The 19,035-nt window shown below is 49.5% G+C and overlaps 1 long non-coding RNA gene and 1 pseudogene across 2 annotated transcripts; one reads left to right on the forward strand and one right to left on the reverse strand.

The window, feature by feature from the left end:
• Positions 1–1,531: 1,531 nt before the first annotated feature.
• LOC127922741 (fascin-like) lies at positions 1,532–18,232 on the forward strand (annotated as a pseudogene).
• Positions 13,281–14,173, reverse strand: LOC127922742 (uncharacterized). Of its 2 annotated transcripts, none has more exons than XR_008112098.1 (3): positions 14,060–14,173; positions 13,565–13,806; positions 13,281–13,482 (listed from the first exon to the last, which is right to left on the reverse strand). It is a non-coding gene; the product is annotated as an uncharacterized LOC127922742 (long non-coding RNA). The 2 variants fall into 2 exon arrangements; XR_008112097.1 differs by having other exon boundaries at positions 13,281–13,523.
• Positions 18,233–19,035: the final 803 nt, after the last annotated feature.

The following is a 19,035-nucleotide window of genomic DNA, read 5'->3' on the forward strand; positions in this document are numbered from 1 at the left end:
AATAGATAGATAGATACTGTAGAATAGATAGATAGATACTGTAGAATAGATAGATACTGTAGAATAGATAGATACTGTAGAATAGATAGATATAGATAGATAGATACTGTAGAATAGATAGATACTGTAGAGATAGATAGATACTGTAGAATAGATAGATACTAGAATAGATAGATACTGTAGAATAGATAGATACTGTAGAATAGATAGATACTATAGAATAGATAGATATAGAATAGATAGATACTGTAGAATAGATAGATAGATACTGTAGAATAGATAGATACTGTAGAATAGATAGATACTATAGAATAGATAGATAGATACTGTAGAATAGATAGATACTGTAGAATAGATAGATACTGTAGAATAGATAGATAGATACTGTAGAATAGAATAGATAGATACTGTAGAATAGATAGATACTGTAGAATAGATAGATAGATACTGTAGAATAGATAGATACTGTAGAATAGATAGATACTACTGTAGAATAGATAGATACTGTAGAATAGATAGATAGATACTGTAGAATAGATAGATACTGTAGAATAGATATAGAATAATAGATAGATACTGTAGAATAGATAGATACTGTAGAATAGATAGATACTGTAGAATAGATAGATACTGTAGAATAGATAGATACTGTAGAATAGATAGATAGATACTGTAGAATAGATAGATACTGTAGAATAGATAGATAGATACTGTAGAATAGATAGATAGATACTGTAGAATATAGATAGATACTATAGAATAGATAGATACTGTAGAATAGATAGATACTGTAGAATAGATAGATAGATACTGTAGAATAGATAGATACTGTAGAATAGATAGATACTGTAGAATAGATAGATAGATACTGTAGAATAGATAGATAGATACTGTAGAATAGATAGATACTGTAGAATAGATAGATACTAATAGATAGATACTGTAGAATAGATAGATACTGTAGAATAGATAGATACTGTAGAATAGATAGATAGATACTGTAGAATAGATAGATACTGTAGAATAGATAGATACTGTAGAATAGATAGATAGATACTGTAGAATAGATAGATAGATACTGTAGAATAGATAGATACTGTAGAATAGATAGATAGATACTGTAGAATAGATAGAATAGGTACTGTAGAATAGATAGATACTGTAGAATAGATAGATACTGTAGAGAGGAGAGGAGAGGAGAGGAGAGGAGAGGAGAGGAGATGAGAGGAGATGAGAGGAGAGGAGAGGAGAGGAGAGGAGAGGAGAGGAGAGGAGAGGGAGAGGAGAGGAGAGGAGAGAGGAGAGGAGAGGAGAGAGAAAAGGCCACTAGCCTAATACTGTTGAGATGCATCCGGAGTTCTATCCAGATAGAGGAGAGGAGAGGAGAGGAGAGGAGAGGGGAGGAGAGGAGAGGAGGAGAGGAGAGGGAGAGGAGAGGAGAGGAGAGGAGAGGAGAGGAGAGGAGAGGAGAGGGAAAAGGGGGAGTGACCTGAGGTCTGTCGTCACCAATCACTATAAATACTGCAGCTGGGGCGCGGAGCGCATGCTGTGGCCGAGCACAGAGAAACTGCGCGCTCTCATACCGACACACCGTATTCTCCCTTTTTCCTCCTCCTCCTCTCAGACACTTCCCAAACAAAGAGAAACACGCGAGGCGGAGGAACAGAGTGCATCCGTCGGGAACCACCGAATCCTCGTTGATCAGAAAAACACACACCGATACACTCTGACCCGAACCGGTTGGAACCGAGAGGAGATTGATTGATCATGTGTAGTAACGGAGCAAGTAACGGGACAAGCGATATGCTTCAGATCCAGTTCGGTTTGATCAACTGTGGGAATAAATACCTAACCGCAGAAACGTTCGGTTTTAAAATCAACGCGTCGGCCACGAGCTTGAAGAAGAAGCAGATTTGGACTCTGGAGCAGAGCGGGGAAGAGGCGACCGGTAATGTGTTCTGTCTCAAGTCGCATCTGGGTCGGTACATAGCGGCGGATAAAGACGGGAACGTTACCGGGGATAGTGAGAGTTCTGGACCCGAGACCCGGTTCATCATCACGGCTCACGACGATGGGAGATGGTCTCTGCAGGTAGGATGAGGGAGGATGTTTGGGTGTGAATGAAAAGCACGAGAGAGAGACTTGCCTTTGTATTGTCACCCCACGATAGTATCTTCTCACTGGTGGTGTTTAAGAGCCCGGACGCTTTCTCTAAACGTTTAAAAAAAATGTAACCTCTTATTTAACTAGGTAAGTCAGTTAAAAACAAATTCTTATTTACATTGATGGCTTTCATCGGTTAAAAAACCCGAACGACCGCTGGGACAATTGTGCGCCGCCCTATGGGACTCCCAAACACCGCCGTTTTTTATGTGATACAGCCGAAGAATCGAACCAGGATGTTTGTAGTGACGCCTCAAGCCCCGAAGATGCCTTAGACCGCTGCGCCACTCGGGAGCCCGTTACTTTACATGAACACGGATCGGTTGCGGTATTGTTTGAGGAACATAAGGAATGTATCTTTCATATCAGCAAGAAATATTGATTCATTAATAAACGGTAGCCTGCATTTCTCGACGCCTTTTTTAAAATGGGTTTAGGACATTTATTTTTATTTAACCTTTTATTTAACTAGGCAAGTCAGTTAAGAACAAATTCCTATTTACTATGACGGCCTACTGGGAACATTGGGTTAACTGCCTTGTTCAGGGGCAGAACAACAGATTTTTACCTTGTCAGCTCGGGGATTCAATCTTTAAACCTTTTGGTTACTTGTCCAAAGCTCTAACCACTAGGCTACCTGCTGGTTACTAGTCCAACGCTCTAACCACTAGGCTACCTGCTGGTTACTAGGCCAACGCTCTAACCACTAGGCTACCTGCTGGTTACTAGCCCAATGCTCTAACCACTAGGCTACCTGCTGGTTACTAGTCCAACGCTCTAACCACTAGGCTACCTGCTGGTTACTAGTCCAACGCTCTAACCACTAGGCTACCTGCTGGTTACTAGTCCAACGCTCTAACCAACCACTAACCAGGCTACCTGCTGGTTACTTGTCCAATGCTCTAACCACTAGGCTACCTGCTGGTTACTAGTCCAACGCTCTAACCACTAGGCTCCCTGCCTGCTCTAACCACTAGGCTACCTGCTGGTTACTAGTCCAACGCTCTAACCACTAGGCTACCTGCTGGTTACTAGTCCAATGCTCTAACCACTAGGCTACCTGCTGGTTACTAGTCCAACGCTCTAACCACTAGGCTACCTGCTGGTTACTAGTCCAACGCTCTAACCACTAGGCTACCTGCTGGTTACTAGTCCAACGCTCTAACCACTAGGCTACCTGCTGGTTACTAGTCCAACGCTCTAACCACTAGGCTACCAGCTGGTTACTAGTCCAATGCTCTAACCACTAGGTTACTAGTCCAACGCTCTAACCACTAGGCTACCTGCTGGTTACTAGTCCAACGCTCTAACCACTAGGCTACCTGCTGGTTACTAGTCCAACGCTCTAACCACTAGGCTACCTGCTGGTTACTAGTCCAACGCTCTAACCACTAGGCTACCTGCTGGTTACTAGTCCAACGCTCTAACCACTAGGCTACCTGCTGGTTACTAGTCCAACGCTCTAACCACTAGGCTACCTGCTGGTTACTAGTCCAACGCTCTAACCACCAGGCTACCTGCTGGTTACTAGTCCAACGCTCTAACCACTAGGCTACCTGCTGGTTACTAGTCCAACGCTCTAACCACTAGGCTACCTGCTGGTTACTAGTCCAACGCTCTAACCACTAGGCTACCTGCTGGTTACTAGTCCAACGCTCTAACCACTAGGCTACCTGCTGGTTACTAGTCCAACGCTCTAAACCACTAGGCTACCTGCTGGTTACTAGTCCAACGCTCTAACCACTAGGCTACCTGCTGGTTACTAGTCCAACGCTCTAACCACTAGGCTACCTGCTGGTTACTAGTCCAACGCTCTAACCACTAGGCTACCTGCTGGTTCCAACACTCTAACCACTAGGTCCAACGCTCTAACCACTAGGCTACCTGCTGGTTACTAGTCCAACGCTCTAACCACTAGGCTACCTGCTGGTTACTAGTCCAACGCTCTAACCACTAGGCTACCTGCTGGTTACTAGTCCAACGCTCTAACCACTAGGCTCCTGCTGGTTACTAGTCTCTAACCACTAGGCTACCTGCTGGTTACTAGTCCAACGCTCTAACCACTAGGCTACCTGCTGGTTACTAGTACGTGCTGGTTACTAGTCCAACGCTCTAACCACTAGGCTACCTGCTGGTTACTAGTCCAACGCTCTAACCACTAGGCTACCTGCTGGTTACTAGTCCAACGCTCTAACCACTAGGCTACCTGCTGGTTACTAGTCCAACGCTCTAACCACTAGGCTACCTGCTGGTTACTAGTCCAACGCTCTAACCACTAGGCTACCTGCTGGTTACTAGTCCAACGCTCTAACCACTAGTCTACCTGCTGGTTACTAGTCCAACTCTCTAACCACTAGGCTACCTGCTGGTTACTAGTCCAACGCTCTAACCACTAGTCTACCTGCTGGTTACTAGTCCAACGCTCTAACCACTAGACTACCTACTGTGTGTGTGTGTGTGGTAGGTATTGTTTGTCAGGAGGGTTGTAGGCTAAGGTGTGAATGTGTGTGTGTGTGTGTGTGTGTGTGTGTGTGGAGGGTATTGTCTGTCAGGAGGGTTGTAGGCTAAGGTGTGTGATGTGTGTGTGGAGGGTATTGTCTGTCAGGAGGGTTGTAGGCTAAGGTGTGATGTGTGTGTGTGGTGGGTATTGTCTGTCAGTGAGGGTTGTAGTGTGAGGGTTGTAGTGTGTGTGTGTGTGTGTGTGTGGAGGGTATTGTCTGTCAGGAGGGTTGTAGGCTAAGGTGTGTGATGTATGTATGTGTGTGTGTGGAGGGTATTGTCTGTCAGTAGTGTTGTAGTGTGTGTGTGTGTGTGTGGAGGGTATTGTCTGTCAGGAGGGTTGTAGTGTGTGTGTGTGTGTGTGTGAGGAGTGTGTGTGTGGTGTTGTCTGTCAGTGTGTGTGTGTGTGTGTGTGTGTGTGTGTGTGTGGTGGGTGTGTGTGTGTGTTGTAGTGTGTGTGTGTGTGGAGGGTATTGTCTGTCAGGAGGGTTGTAGTGTGTGTGATGTATATTCTACTGTGTTTCTCTGCAGTCAGAGGTCCATGGCAGATACCTGGGAGGCACAGAGGACAGGATCAGCTGCTTTGCCCAGGTAGGTGCGTTTTAAACTCCATGATGAGCTGATGAATATTCATCAACTGGCTTTCTCTAGATGTTAAATAACATTTGTTTATATAACAACGTAATAACACACACGTAACGTGTGTGGACTGTAGCGTGTGTGTGTGTGTGTGTGTGGACTGTAGTGTGTGTGTGTGTGTGGACTGTGCGTGTGGTGTGTGTGTGGACTGTAGTGTGTGTGTGTGTGTGGACTGTAGCGTGTGTGTGTGTGTGGACTGTAGCGTGTGTGTGTGTGTGACTGTAAGTGTAGTGTGTGTGGACTGTGGCGTGCGTGTGTGTGGTGTGTGCGTGTGTGTGGACTGTAGCGTGTGTGTGTGTGGACTGTAGTGTGTGTGGACTGTAGCGTGTGTGTGTGGTGTGTGTGTGTGTGGACTGTAGCGTGTGTGTGTGTGGACTGTAGCGTGTGTGTGTGTGGACTGTGTGTGGACTGTGTGTGTGTGTGTGGACTGTAGCGTGTGTGTGTGGACTGTAGCGTGTGTGTGTGTGGACTGTAGCGTGTAGCGTGTGTGTGGACTGTAGCGTGTGTGTGGAGCGTGTGTGTGGACTGTGTGTGTGGACTGTAGTGTGTGTGTGTGGACTGTAGCGTGTGTGTGTGTGGACTGTAGTGTGTGTGTGTGGACTGTAGAGTGTGTGTGTGGACTGTAGAGTGTGTGTGTGGACTGTAGAGTGTGTGTGTGGACTGTAGAGTGTGTGTGGACTGTAGAGCATGTGTGTGTGGACTGTAGCGTGTGTGTGGACTGTAGTGTGTGTGTGGCTGTAGAGTGTGTGTGTGTGGACTGTAGCGTGTGTGTGTGGACTGTAGCGTGTGTGTGGACTGTGGACTGTAGCGTGTGTGTGGACTGTAGCGTGTGTGTGTGGACTGTAGCGTGTGTGTGTGGACTGTAGCGTGTGTGTGTGGACTGTAGCGTGTGTGTGTGGACTGTAGCGTGTGTGTGTGTGTGTGGACTGTAGCGTGTGTGGACTGTAGCGTGTGTGTGGACTGTAGCGTGTGTGTGTGGACTGTAGCGTGTGTGTGTGGACTGTAGTGTGTGTGTGTGTGTGGACTGTAGCGTGTGTGTGTGGACTGTAGCGTGTGTGTGTGTGTGTGTGGACTGTAGCGTGTGTGTGTGGACTGTAGCGTGTGTGTGTGTGTGTGGACTGTAGCGTGTGTGTGTGGTGGACTGTAGCGTGTGTGTGTGTGTGTGTGGACTGTGTGTGTGTGTGGACTGTAGCGTGTGTGTGTGTGTGTGTGGACTGTAGCGTGTGTGTGTGGACTGTAGCGTGTGTGTGTGGACTGTAGCGTGTGTGTGTGTGGACTGTAGCGTGTGTGTGTGGACTGTAGCGTGTGTGTGTGGACTGTAGCGTGTGTGTGGACTGTAGCGTGTGTGTGGACTGTAGCGTGTGTGGACTGTAGCGTGTGTGGACGTAGTGTGTGTGTGTGGACTGTAGCGTGTGTGTGTGGACTGTGTGTGTGTGTGTGTGGACTGTAGCGTGTGTGTGTGGACTGTAGCGTGTGTGTGGACTGTAGCGTGTGTGTGTGTGTGTGTGGACTGTAGCGTGTGTGTGTGGACTGTGTGTGTGTGTGTGTGGACTGTAGCGTGTGTGTGGACTGTAGCGTGTGTGTGTGTGTGTGTGTGGACTGTAGCGTGTGTGGACTGTAGCGTGTGTGTGTGGACTGTAGCGTGTGTGTGTGTGTGTGGCTGTGTGTGTGTGTGTGTGTGGACTGTAGCGTGTGTGTGTGTGTGTGGACTGTAGCGTGTGTGTGTGTGGACTGTAGCGTGTGTGTGTGGACTGTAGCGTGTGGACTGTAGCGTGTGTGTGGACTGTAGCGTGTGTGGACTGTAGCGTGTGTGTGTGTGGACTGTAGCGTGTGTGTGTGGACTGTAGCGTGTGTGTGGACTGTAGCGTGTGTGTGTGGACTGTAGCGTGTGTGTGTGGACTGTAGTGTGTGTGTGTGTGGACTGTGTGTGTGTGTGTGTGTGGACTGTAGTGTGTGTGTGTGTGGACTGTAGTGTGTGTGTGTGTGGACTGTAGCGTGTGTGTGGGGACTGTGTGTGTGTGTGTGTGTGTGGACTGTAGCGTGTGTGTGTGTGGACTGTAGTGTGTGTGTGTGTGTGGACTGTGTGTGTGGTGTGTGTGTGGACTGTGTGTGTGTGTGTGTGGACTGTAGTGTGTGTGTGTGTGGACTGTGGACTGTAGCGTGTGTGTGGACTGTGTGTGTGTGACTGTAGCGTGTGTGTGTGGACTGTAGCGTGTGTGTGTGTGTGGACTAGCGTGTGTGTGTGTGGACTGTAGCGTGTGTGTGTGTGGACTGTAGCGTGTGTGTGTGTGTGTGGACTGTAGCGTGTGTGTGTGTGTGTGTGGACTGACTGTGGAGCGTGTGTGTGTGGACTGTAGCGTGTGTGCGTGTGTGGACTGTAGCGTGTGTGTGGACTGTAGCGTGTGTGTGACTGTGGACGTGTGTGGACTGTAGCGTGTGTGGACTGTAGCGTGTGTGGACTGTAGCGTGTGTGTGTGGAGCGTGTGTGTGGACTGTAGCGTGTGTGTGTGGACTGTAGTGTGTGTGTGTGGACTGTAGCGTGTGTGGACTGTAGTGTGTGTGTGGACTGTAGTGTGTGTGTGTGGACTGTAGCGTGTGTGTGTGGACTGTAGACTATAGTGTGTGTGTGTGTGTGGACTGTAGTGTGTGTGTGTGTGTGGACTGTAGCGTGTGTGTGTGGACTGTAGTGTGTGTGTGTGTGGACTGTAGTGTGTGTGGACTGTGTGACTGTGCGTGTGGTGTGTGTGTGGACTGTAGCGTGTGTGTGTGTGGACTGTAGTGTGTGTGTGTGTGGACTGTAGTGTGTGTGTGGACTAATGTCTGGTTTCTCTCCCAGACTGCATCAGTGGCTGAAAAATGGAGTGTTCACATTGCCATGCATCCTCAGGTAACACACCTACACCCCCCCCTAACACCTGACCTCTAACCTCTCCTCTAAATGGGGCATTCACATTGCCATGCATCCTCAGGTAACACACCTACACCCCTAACACCTGACCTCTCACCTCTCCTCTAAATGGGGCATTCACATTGCCATGCATCCTCAGGTAACACACCTACACCCCCTATAACACCTGACCTCTGACCTCTCCTCTAAATGGGGCATTCACATTGCCATGCATCCTCAGGTAACACCCCCCCAACACCTGACCTCTAACCTCTCCTCTAAATGGGGCATTCACATTGCCATGCACCCTCAGGTAACACACCTACACCCCCCTAACACCTGACCTCTAACCTCTCCTCTAAATGGGGCATTCACATTGCCATGCACCCTCAGGTAACACACCACACCCCCCTAACACCTGACCTCTAACCTCTCCTCTAAATGGGGCATTCACATTGCCATGCATCCTCAGGTAACACCCCCCAACACCTGACCTCTAACCTCTCCTCTAAATGGGGCATTCACATTGCCATGCACCCTCAGGTAACACCTACACCCCTAACACCTGACCTCTAACCTCTCCTCTAAATGGGGCATTCACATTGCCATGCACCCTCAGGTAACACACCTACACCCCCCTATAACACCTGACCTCTAACCTCTCCTCTAAATGGGGCATTCACATTGCCATGCATCCTCAGGTAACACACCTACACCCCCCAACACCTGACCTCTAACCTCTCCTCTAAATGGGGCATTCACATTGCCATGCACCCTCAGGTAACACACCTACACCTCTAACCCCCCTATAACACCTGACCTCTAACCTCTCCTCTAAATGGGGCATTCACATTGCCATGCATCCTCAGGTAACACACCTACACCCCCCTATAACACCTGACCTCTAACCTCTCCTCTAAATGGGGCATTCACATTGCCATGCATCCTCAGGTAACACACCTACACCCCCCTATAACACCTGACCTCTCCTCTAAATGGGGCATTCACATTGCCATGCATCCTCAGGTAACACCCCCATAACACCTGACCTCTAACCTCTCCTCTAAATGGGACATTCACATTGCCATGCATCCTCAGGTAACACACCTACACCCCCCATCACATGACCTCTAACCTCTCCTCTAAATGGAGCATTCACATTGCCATGCATCCTCAGGTAACACACCCCCCCCTATAACACCTGACCTCTAACCTCTCCTCTAAATGGGGCATTCACATTGCCATGCATCCTCAGGTAACACCCCCTAACACCTGACCTCTGACCTCTCCCCTTCCAGGTGAACATCTTCAGTGTGACCAGGAAGCGTTACGCCCACCTGTCCTCCAAGGTGGACGAGGTCTCTATCGACCGCGTCCCGTGGGGTGTGGACTCCTGATCACCCTGGTGTTCAGAGACCAACGCTACCACCTGCAGACGTCTGACAACCGCTTCCTGAAGAATGACGGCAGCCTGGAGGCGGAGCCGGACAAGACCACCGGATACACGCTGGAGTTCCGCTCCGGCAAGGTGGCGTTCAGGGATTGTTCCGGGCGCTACCTGGCGCCGTCGGCCCAGCGGGACCATGAAGAGCGGGAAGACGAGCCGCGTGGGGAAGGACGAGATGTTCTCTCTGGAGCAGAGTCACCCTCAGGTGGTTCTCACCGACCCGGCAACGAGAGGAACGTCTCCACCAGGCAAGGTAGGACCTTCTAGAACAGTACTAGAACCTAACCAGGCGAGGTAGGACCAACACAACCTTCTAGAACCTAACCAGGCAAGGTAGGACCAACACAACCTTCTAGAACCTAACCAGGCAAGGTAGGACCAACACAACCTTCTAGAACAGTACTAGAACCTAACCAGGCGAGGTAGGACCAACACAACCTTCTAGAACCTAACCAGGCAAGGTAGGACCAACACAACCTTCTAGAACAGTACTAGAACCTAACCAGGCAAGGTAGGACCAACACAACCTTCTAGAACAGGACTAGAACCTAACCAGGCAAGGTAGGACCAACACAACCTTCTAGAACCTAACCAGGCAAGGTAGGACCAACACAACCTTCTAGAACAGGACTAGAACCTAACCAGGCAAGGTAGGGCCAACACAACCTTCTAGAACAGGACTAGAACCTAACCAGGCAATGTAGGACCAACACAACCTTCTAGAACAGGACTAGAACCTAACCAGGCGAGGTAGGACCAACACAACCTTCTAGAACAGTACTAGAACCTAACCAGGTGAGGTAGGAACAACACAACCTTCTAGAACAGTACTAGAACCTAACCAGGCAAGGTAGGACCAACACAACCTTCTAGATCCTAACCAGGCAAGATAGGACCAACACAACCTTCTAGAACCTAAACAGGCAAGGTAGGACCAACACAACCTTCTAGAACCTAAACAGGCAAGGTAGGACCAACACAACCTTCTAGAACCTAAACAGGCAAGGTAGGACCAACACAACCTTCTAGAACAGGACTAGAACCTAACCAGGCAATGTAGGACCAACACAACCTTCTAGAACAGGACTAGAACCTAACCAGGCAATGTAGGACCAACACAACCTTCTAGAACAGGACTAGAACCGAACCAGGTGAGGTAGGAACAACACAATCTTCTAGAACAGGACTAGAACCTACCCAGGCAAGGTAGACCAACACAACCTTCTAGAACAGGACTTGAACCTAACCAGGCAAGGTAGGACCAACACAACCTTCTAGATCCTAACCAGGCAAGGTAGGACCAACACAACCTTCTAGATCCTAACCATGCAAGGTAGGACAAACACAACCTTCTAGATCCTAACCATGCAAGGTAGGACAAACACAACCTTCTAGATCCTAACCATGCAAGGTAGGACAAACACAACCTTCTAGATCCTAACCAGGCAAGGTAGGACAAACACAACCTTCTCAGGCAAGGTAGGACCAACACATCCTTCTAGAACAGGACTAGAACCTAACCAGGCAAGGTAGGACCAACACAACCTTCTAGAACCTAACCAGGCAAGGTAGGACCAACACAACATTCTAGAACAGGACTAGAACCTAACCAGGCAAGGTAGGACCAACACAACCTTCTAGAACCTAACCAGGCAAGGTAGGACCAACACATCCTTCTAGAACAGGACTAGAACCTAACCAGGCAAGGTAGGACCAACACAACCTTCTAGAACCTAACCAGGCAAGGTAGGACCAACACAACCTTCTAGAACAGGACTAGAACCTAACCAGGCAAGGTAGGACCAACACAACCTTCTAGAACAGGACTAGAACCTAACCAGGCAAGGTAGGATCAACACAACCTTCTAGAACAGGACTAAATGGAGGGAGAGATGTGGAGGAGGGAGAGCCTGAGAGAGGAGGAGAGGCTCCATTTTGTGTCTGGCTGAGAAACCGCTCTGACACCCTGCCTGCCTGTTGTGTGTTATTCCGTAGCTATTCTGCCCCAGTGATCCTTGCAGTAGTTTGCTGATGATGCCTCCCACACACTCCTCTCAACACACACACTGTCTTTGGGCCGGGCTGGGGGGAGGGGCCGGGCTGGGGGTGGGGGGCTGCTGCAGATTCCTCTCGTGTGTAGCAGCTGCAGTGCTGGTGTTTGTCTGGATTCATGCCGAGGGAGGGACTGCAACACACTGGACGCTGTCTGGTCGTGACTACATCTCTGGTGTGTGTGGTGTGTGTGTGTGTGTGATCCAGAGAGGGAACCAGGACGCTGTCTGGTTGTGACTACATCTCTGGTGTGTGGTGTGTGGTGTGTGTGTGTGTGTGTGGTGTGTGATCCAGAGAGGGAACCAGGACGCTGTCTGGTCGTGACTACATCTCTGGTGTGTGTGTGTGGTGTGTGTGTGTGTGTGATCCAGAGAGGGAACCAGGACGCTGTCTGGTCGTGACTACATCTCTGGTGTGTGGTGTGTGTGTGTGGTGTGTGATCCAGAGAGGGAACCAGGACGCTGTCTGGTCGTGACTACATCTCTGGTGTGTGTGTGGTGTGTGTGTGTGTGGTGTGTGATCCAGAGAGGGAACCTGGACGCTGTCTGGTCGTGACTACATCTTTGTGTGTGTGTGTGTGTGATCCAGAGAGGGAACCAGGACGCTGTCTGGTCGTGACTACATCTCTGGTGTGTGTGTGTGTGTGTGTGTGTGTGTGTGGTGTGTGTGTGTGTGTGTGTGTGTGTGTGTGTGTGTGTGTGTGTGTGTGTGTGTGTGTGTGTGTGTGTGTGTGTGTGTGTGTGTGTGTGTGTGAGAGATCCAGAGAGGGAACCAGGACGCTGTCTGGTCGTGACTACATCTCTGTGTGTGTGTGAACCAGAGAGGGAACCAGGACGCTGTCTGGTCGTGACTACATCTCTGGTGTGTGTGTGATCCAGAGAGGGAACCAGGACGCTGTCTGGTTGTGACTACATCTCTGGTGTGTGTGTGATCCAGAGAGGGAACCAGGACGCTGTCTGGTTGTGACTACATCTCTGGTGTGTGTGTGATCCAGAGAGGGAACCAGGACGCTGTCTGGTTGTGACTACATCTCTGGTGTGTGTGTGTGTGTGATCCAGAGAGGGAACCAGGACGCTGTCTGGTCGTGACTACATCTCTGTGTGTGTGTGTGATCCAGAGAGGGAACCAGGACGCTGTCTGGTCGTGACTACATCTCTGGTGTGTGTGTGTGATCCAGAGAGGGAACCACATGCTGTCTGGTTGTGACTACATCTCTGGTGTGTGTGTGTGTGTGTGTGTGTGTGTGTGTGTGTGTGTGTGTGTGTGTGTGTGTGTGTGATCCAGAGAGGGAACCAGGCTCGCTGTCTGGTCTGGTGTGAACACAACACATGTCTTGCTTGTCTTCTTATGGATCTCTCAGGAAGTTGTGAGGAGCCCACACAACAGCCCATGTTGTCTTCCAGTCAGGAAGTTGTTTTCTTAGCCTTCATGGATCTCAGTCAGGAAGTTGTTTTAGGAGCCCATGTTGTCTACCTCACAGTCAGGAAGTTGTTTTAGGAGCCCATGTTGTCTACCTCAGTCAGGAAGTTGTTTAGGAGCCCATGTTGTCTACCTCAGTCAGGAAGTTGTTTTAGAGCCCATGTTGTCTACCTCACAGTCAGGAAGTTGTTTTAGGAGCCCATGTTGTCTACCTCACAGTCAGGAAGTTGTTTTAGGAGCCCATGTTGTCTACCTCACAGTCAGGAAGTTGTTTTAGGAGCCCATGTTGTCTACCTCACAGTCAGGAAGTTGTTTTAGGAGCCCATGTTGTCTACCTCACAGTCAGGAAGTTGTTTTAGGAGCCCATGTTGTCTACCTCACAGTCAGGAAGTTGTTTTAGGAGCCCATGTTGTCTACCTCCCAGTCAGGAAGTTGTTTTAGGAGCCCATGTTGTCTACCTCACAGTCAGGAAGTTGTTTTAGGAGCCCATGTTGTCTACCTCAGTCAGGAAGTTGTTTTAGGAGCCCATGTTGTCTACCTCACAGTCAGGAAGTTGTTTTAGGAGCCCATGTTGTCTACCTCACAGTCAGGAAGTTGTTTTAGGAGCCCATGTTGTCTACCTCACAGTCAGGAAGTTGTTTTAGGAGCCCATGTTGTCTACCTCAGTCAGGAAGTTGTTTTAGGAGCCCATGTTGTCTACCTCACAGTCAGGAAGTTGTTTTGGAGCCCATGTTGTCTACCTCCCAGTCAGGAAGTTGTTTTAGGAGCCCATGTTGTCTACCTCAGTCAGGAAGTTGTTTTAGGAGCCCATGTTGTCTACCTCAGTCAGGACAGGAAGTCAGGAAGTTTTAGGAGCCCATGTTGTCTACCTCACAGTCAGGAAGTTGTTTTAGGAGCCCATGTTGTCTACCTCTCACAGTCAGGAAGTTGTTTTAGGAGCCCATGTTGTCTACCTCAGTCAGGAAGTTGTTTTAGGAGCCCATGTTGTCTACCTCACAGTCAGGAAGTTGTTTTAGGAGCCCATGTTGTCTACCTCTCAGTCAGGAAGTTGTTTAGGAGCCCATGTTGTCCCCTCAGTCACGTTGGAAGTTGTTTCAGGAGGAGCCCATGTTGTCTACCTCACAGTCAGGAAGTTGTATTTTTGTGTTTTAATCACATCCACTATATATACAGAGCATGTCTGATGCTTTAAGGACACGGTTTGATTTAAATAATTAAGACAAACACATGACTAGAGAGTCTAACTACAGTTCATGTTGGGTCAGTGCTGTGCTAAAAATACAAGACAAACGCATGACTGTTTGACTAGCGCACCGTCTCGCTCCGTCATCAGGGCAGGGTACTGGGTGATAGCTGGTTAGTGACGGTGACTAAGTTCAGAGCAGGGTACTACTGGGTGATAGCTGGTTAGTGACGGTGACTAAGTTCAGAGCAGGGTACTGGGTGATAGCTGGTTAGAGACGGTGACTAAGTTCAGAGCAGGGTACTGGGTGATAGCTGGTTAGTGACGGTGACTAAGTTCAGAGCAGGGTACTGGGTGATAGCTGGTTAGTGACGGTGACTAAGTTCAGAGCAGGGTACTGGGTGATAGCTGGTTAGTGACGGTGACTAAGTTCAGAGCAGGGTACTGGGTGATAGCTGGTTAGTGACGGTGACTAAGTTCAGAGCAGGGTACTGGGTGGAGGTCGGCTATTTAACAGTCTGATGGCTTTGAGATAGAAGCTGTTTTCAGTCTCTCGGTCCCAGCTTTGATGCACCTGTACTGACCTCGCCTTCTGGATGATAGCGGGGTGAACAGGCAGTGGTTCAGGGGTTGTTGTCCTTGATGGGCTCTCTGTCGCTCGGACGGGGCGGACCGGGCTCTGTTTCGGTCTTTCAGTCCTCTGGCTGTGTCCTCCCTAACTGCTTTATCACCCATAATTCCATGGGGGATTAAACCCTGGCAGGGGTCTGGCTGTAGCCTGGCAGCTGTGTGTTTAGATGTGTATGCACAGCTGTAGGACATACTCTAATCCCAACTCTGATGCTGAACCTGACCAGACAGTATGTGGCGGGCTGTAGTGTGGCGGGCTGTAGTGTGGCGGGCTGTAGTGTGGCGGGCTGTAGTGTGGCGGGCTGTAGTGTGGCGGGCTGTAGTGTTGCGGGGTTGGAGTCAACATTTGGGAAACTTTCGACACCTTGTAGAGTTCATGCCCCGACTAATTAGGGCAGTTCTGAGGGCCAAAGGGGCTGCAACTCAATATCAGGGAGGTGTTTAATGTTTTGTTCAAATCTGTAGTGCGTTTCTGCTCGTTCCTGACCCTCTGTCAGTCTCTAACCCTGCTCTCCTCTTGGCCCCGCCCAGGCATGGACCTGTCAGCCAATCAGGACGAGGAGGGAGACCAGGAAGTGTTCCAGGTGGAGATGAGTCGTGAGAACAGGAAGTGTGCTTTCCGGACCGCCGCCGGGAAGTACTGGACCCTCACCTCTTCTGGAGGACTACAGTGTACCGCCTCCACTAAGTAATAACACACACACACACACACACACACACTGTTATGCTGTTAGCCGTCGGCTAGCTGCGGCGTGTCGGCTGTTAGCCGTCGGCTAGCTGCGGCGTGTCGGCTGTTAGCCGTCGGCTAGCTGCGGCGTGTCGGCTGTTAGCCGTCGGCTAGCTGCGGCGTGTCGGCTGTTAGCCGTCGGCTAGCTGCGGCGTGTCGGCTAGCTGCGGCGTGTCGGCAGCCGTCGGCTTCACTGCTCCATAAAGGGGTGGCTCCAATAATAGATGTTATTACAATGTTCTACCCTGTTGAGAATTATATTTGTGTGTGTGTGTGTGTGCAGGACTGCCAACTGTTACTTTGACATGGAGTACTGTGGTAAGAAGCTGACTCTCCGTGCCGCCAACGGGAAATACGTCGCAGCCAAGAAGAACGGCCAGCTAGCCGCTACCATCGACGTTGCCGGTCAGTGTGAAAACAGCCTTTGGGTTGTAAAGAGCAACCCAACAGGGTGTTCCAGATGCAGATGACTTGGTTCAAGGGTCATACCAACTCCTAGTCTCTCCCTGTTCCAGATGACTTGGTTCAAGGGTCACACCAACTCCTAGTCAGTCTCTCCCTGTTCCAGATGACTTGGTTCAAGGGTCACACCAACTCCTATTCAGTCTCTCCCTGTTCCAGATGACTTGGTTCAAGGGTCACACCAACTCCTTCAGTCCCTGTTCCAGATGACTTGGTTCAAGGGTCACACCAACTCCTAGTCAGTCCCTCCCTGTTCCAGATGACTTGGTTCAAGGGTCATACCAACTCCTAGTCCCTCCCTGTTCCAGATGACTTGGTTCAAGGGTCATACCAACTCCTAGTCCCTCCCTGTTCCAGATGACTTGGTTCAAGGGTCATACCAACTCCTAGTCAGTCCCTCCCTGTTCCAGATGACTTGGTTCAAGGGTCACACCAACTCCTAGTCAGTCTAACCCTGTTCCAGATGACTTGGTTCAAGGGTCATACCAACTCCTAGTCAGTCCCTCCCTGTTCCAGATGACTTGGTTCAAGGGTCACACCAACTCCTAGTCTCTCCCTGTTCCAGATGACTTGGTTCACGGGTCATACCAACTCCTAGTCAGTATCTCCCTGTTCAGATGACTTGGTTCAAGGGTCACACCAACTCCTAGTCAGTCCCTCCCTGTTCCAGATGACTTGGTTCAAGGGTCATACCAACTCCTAGTCAGTCCCTCCCTGTTCCAGATGACTTGGTTCAAGGGTCACACCAACTCCTAGTCAGTCTCTCCCTGTTCCAGATGACTTGGTTCAAGGGTCATACCAACTCCTAGTCAGTCTCTCCCTGTTCCAGATGACTTGGTTCACGGGTCATACCAACTCCCTCAGTCTCTCCCTGTTCCAGATGACTTGGTTCAAGGGTCATACCAACTCCTAGTCAGTCCCTCCCTGTTCCAGATGACTTGGTTCACGGGTCATACCAACTCCTAGTCTCTCCCTGTTCCAGATGACTTGGTTCAAGGGTCATACCAACTCCTAGTCTCTCCCTGTTCTAGATGACTTGGTTCAAGGGTCATACCAACTCCTCGTCAGTCTCTCCCTGTTCCAGATGACTTGGTTCACGGGTCATACCAAGTCCCTGTTCAGATGACTTGGTTAGTCACCAACTCAGTCTCTCCCTGTTCCAGATGACTTGGTTCACGGGTCATACCAACTCCTATTCTCCTCCCTGTTCCAGATGACTTGGTTTACGGGTCATACCAACTCCTAGTCTCCCTGTTCCAGATGACTTGGTTCAAGAGTCACACCAACTCCTAGTCAGTCCCTCCCTGTTCCAGATGACTTGGTTCAAGAGTCACACCAACTCCTAGTCAGTCTCCCTGTTCCAGATGACTTGGTTCAAGGGTCACACCAACTCCTAGTCAGTCCCTCTGTTCCAGATGACTTGGTTCAAGGGGTCACACCAACTCCTAGTCTCTCCCTGTTCCAGATGACTTGGTTCAAGGGTCATACCAACTCCTAGTCAGTCCCTGTTCCAGATGACTTGGTTCAAGGGTCATACAACTCCTCGTCAGTCCCTCCCTGTTCCAGATGACTTGGTTCAAGGTCATACCAACTCCTAGTCAGTCCCTCCCTGTTCCAGATGACTTGGTTCAAGGGTCATTACCAACTCCTAGTCTCTCCTGTTCCAGATGACTTGGTTCAAGGGTCATACCAACTCTAGTCAGTCCCTGTTCCAGATGACTTGGTTCAAGGGATCATACCAACTCCTAGTCTCTCCCTGTTCCAGATGACTTGGTTCAATAGGAATAGTCTGGTTTCATACCAACTCCTAGTCAGTCATCCCTTTTCCAGATTCTTGGTTCAAAGGGTCATACCAACTCGCTAGTCAGTCCCTCCCTGTTCCAGATGACTTGGTTCAAGGGTCATTACAACTATTTTCTTTTAAGTAGTCCTTTTTGGAAGTTTTTTCTTGCTAAGCCCTTTAGGACGTGGAACCTCCCAAATAAATATTTTGGAGTGTCAGGCTTAGGGTGTCCCCAGCCTAGGAGGGTATAACCTTTGACCTTTTTATAAGGCTTTCTTTGGTCTTTGGCGACATGGGTAATATGTGTGTTTGTCCCTCCAGGTGAGTCGGAGGAGTTCTGATGAAGCTGATTAACCGTCCAATCATTGTCCTCCGTGGGGGAACACGGTTTCATCGGGTGTCGTAAGGTCACAGGAACCCTGGACTCCAACCGTTCCTCCTACGACTACTTTACCCTGACCTTCAGAGAGGGGACGTACAGTTACAGGGTTAGTACACACACACACTACTTTACCCCTGACCTTCAGAGAGGGGATGTACAGTTTACAGGGTTAGTGAACACACTCCTCGTGTAGATTCTGACAGCTCAGATGAACTAGAGGAGCCTCCTCATGACAACGAGCAGTTAACCTGCCCTTTCAGATGAACTAGAGCCTCCTCATGACAACGAGCAGTTAACCTGCCCTTTCAGATGAACTAGAGGCTAGCCTCCTGTTATGACAGTCTCCAGGGAGCAGTTAACCTGCCTGGGCTATAAATCTTTCCAGGGACGGTGTAGTCTGTCAAATCAGATGAACTAGAGGAGCCTCCTCATGCCAGGAGCAGTTAACCTGCCCTTTCAGATGAACTAGAGGAGCCTCATGACAACGAGCAGTTAATCTGCCCTTTCCAGGGAAAGATCTCCTCAGACATATCATCATGGTTGACCCTGTGTTACACCCCCCTCCTCAGACATATCATCAAGGTTGACCCTGTTATGCGCCCCCCTCTCCTCAGACATATCATCATGGTTGACCCTGTTGTAATCATGCCCCCCCTCTCCTCAGACATATCATCATGGTTGAACCTGTTGTAAACGCCCCCCTCTCCTCAGACATATCATCATGGTTGACCCTGTTGTAAACGCCCCCCTCTCCTCAGACAT

The sequence above is a fragment of the Oncorhynchus keta genome, unplaced genomic scaffold, assembly GCF_023373465.1.
Source record: "Oncorhynchus keta strain PuntledgeMale-10-30-2019 unplaced genomic scaffold, Oket_V2 Un_contig_26978_pilon_pilon, whole genome shotgun sequence".
Lineage (NCBI taxonomy): Eukaryota > Metazoa > Chordata > Actinopteri > Salmoniformes > Salmonidae > Oncorhynchus > Oncorhynchus keta.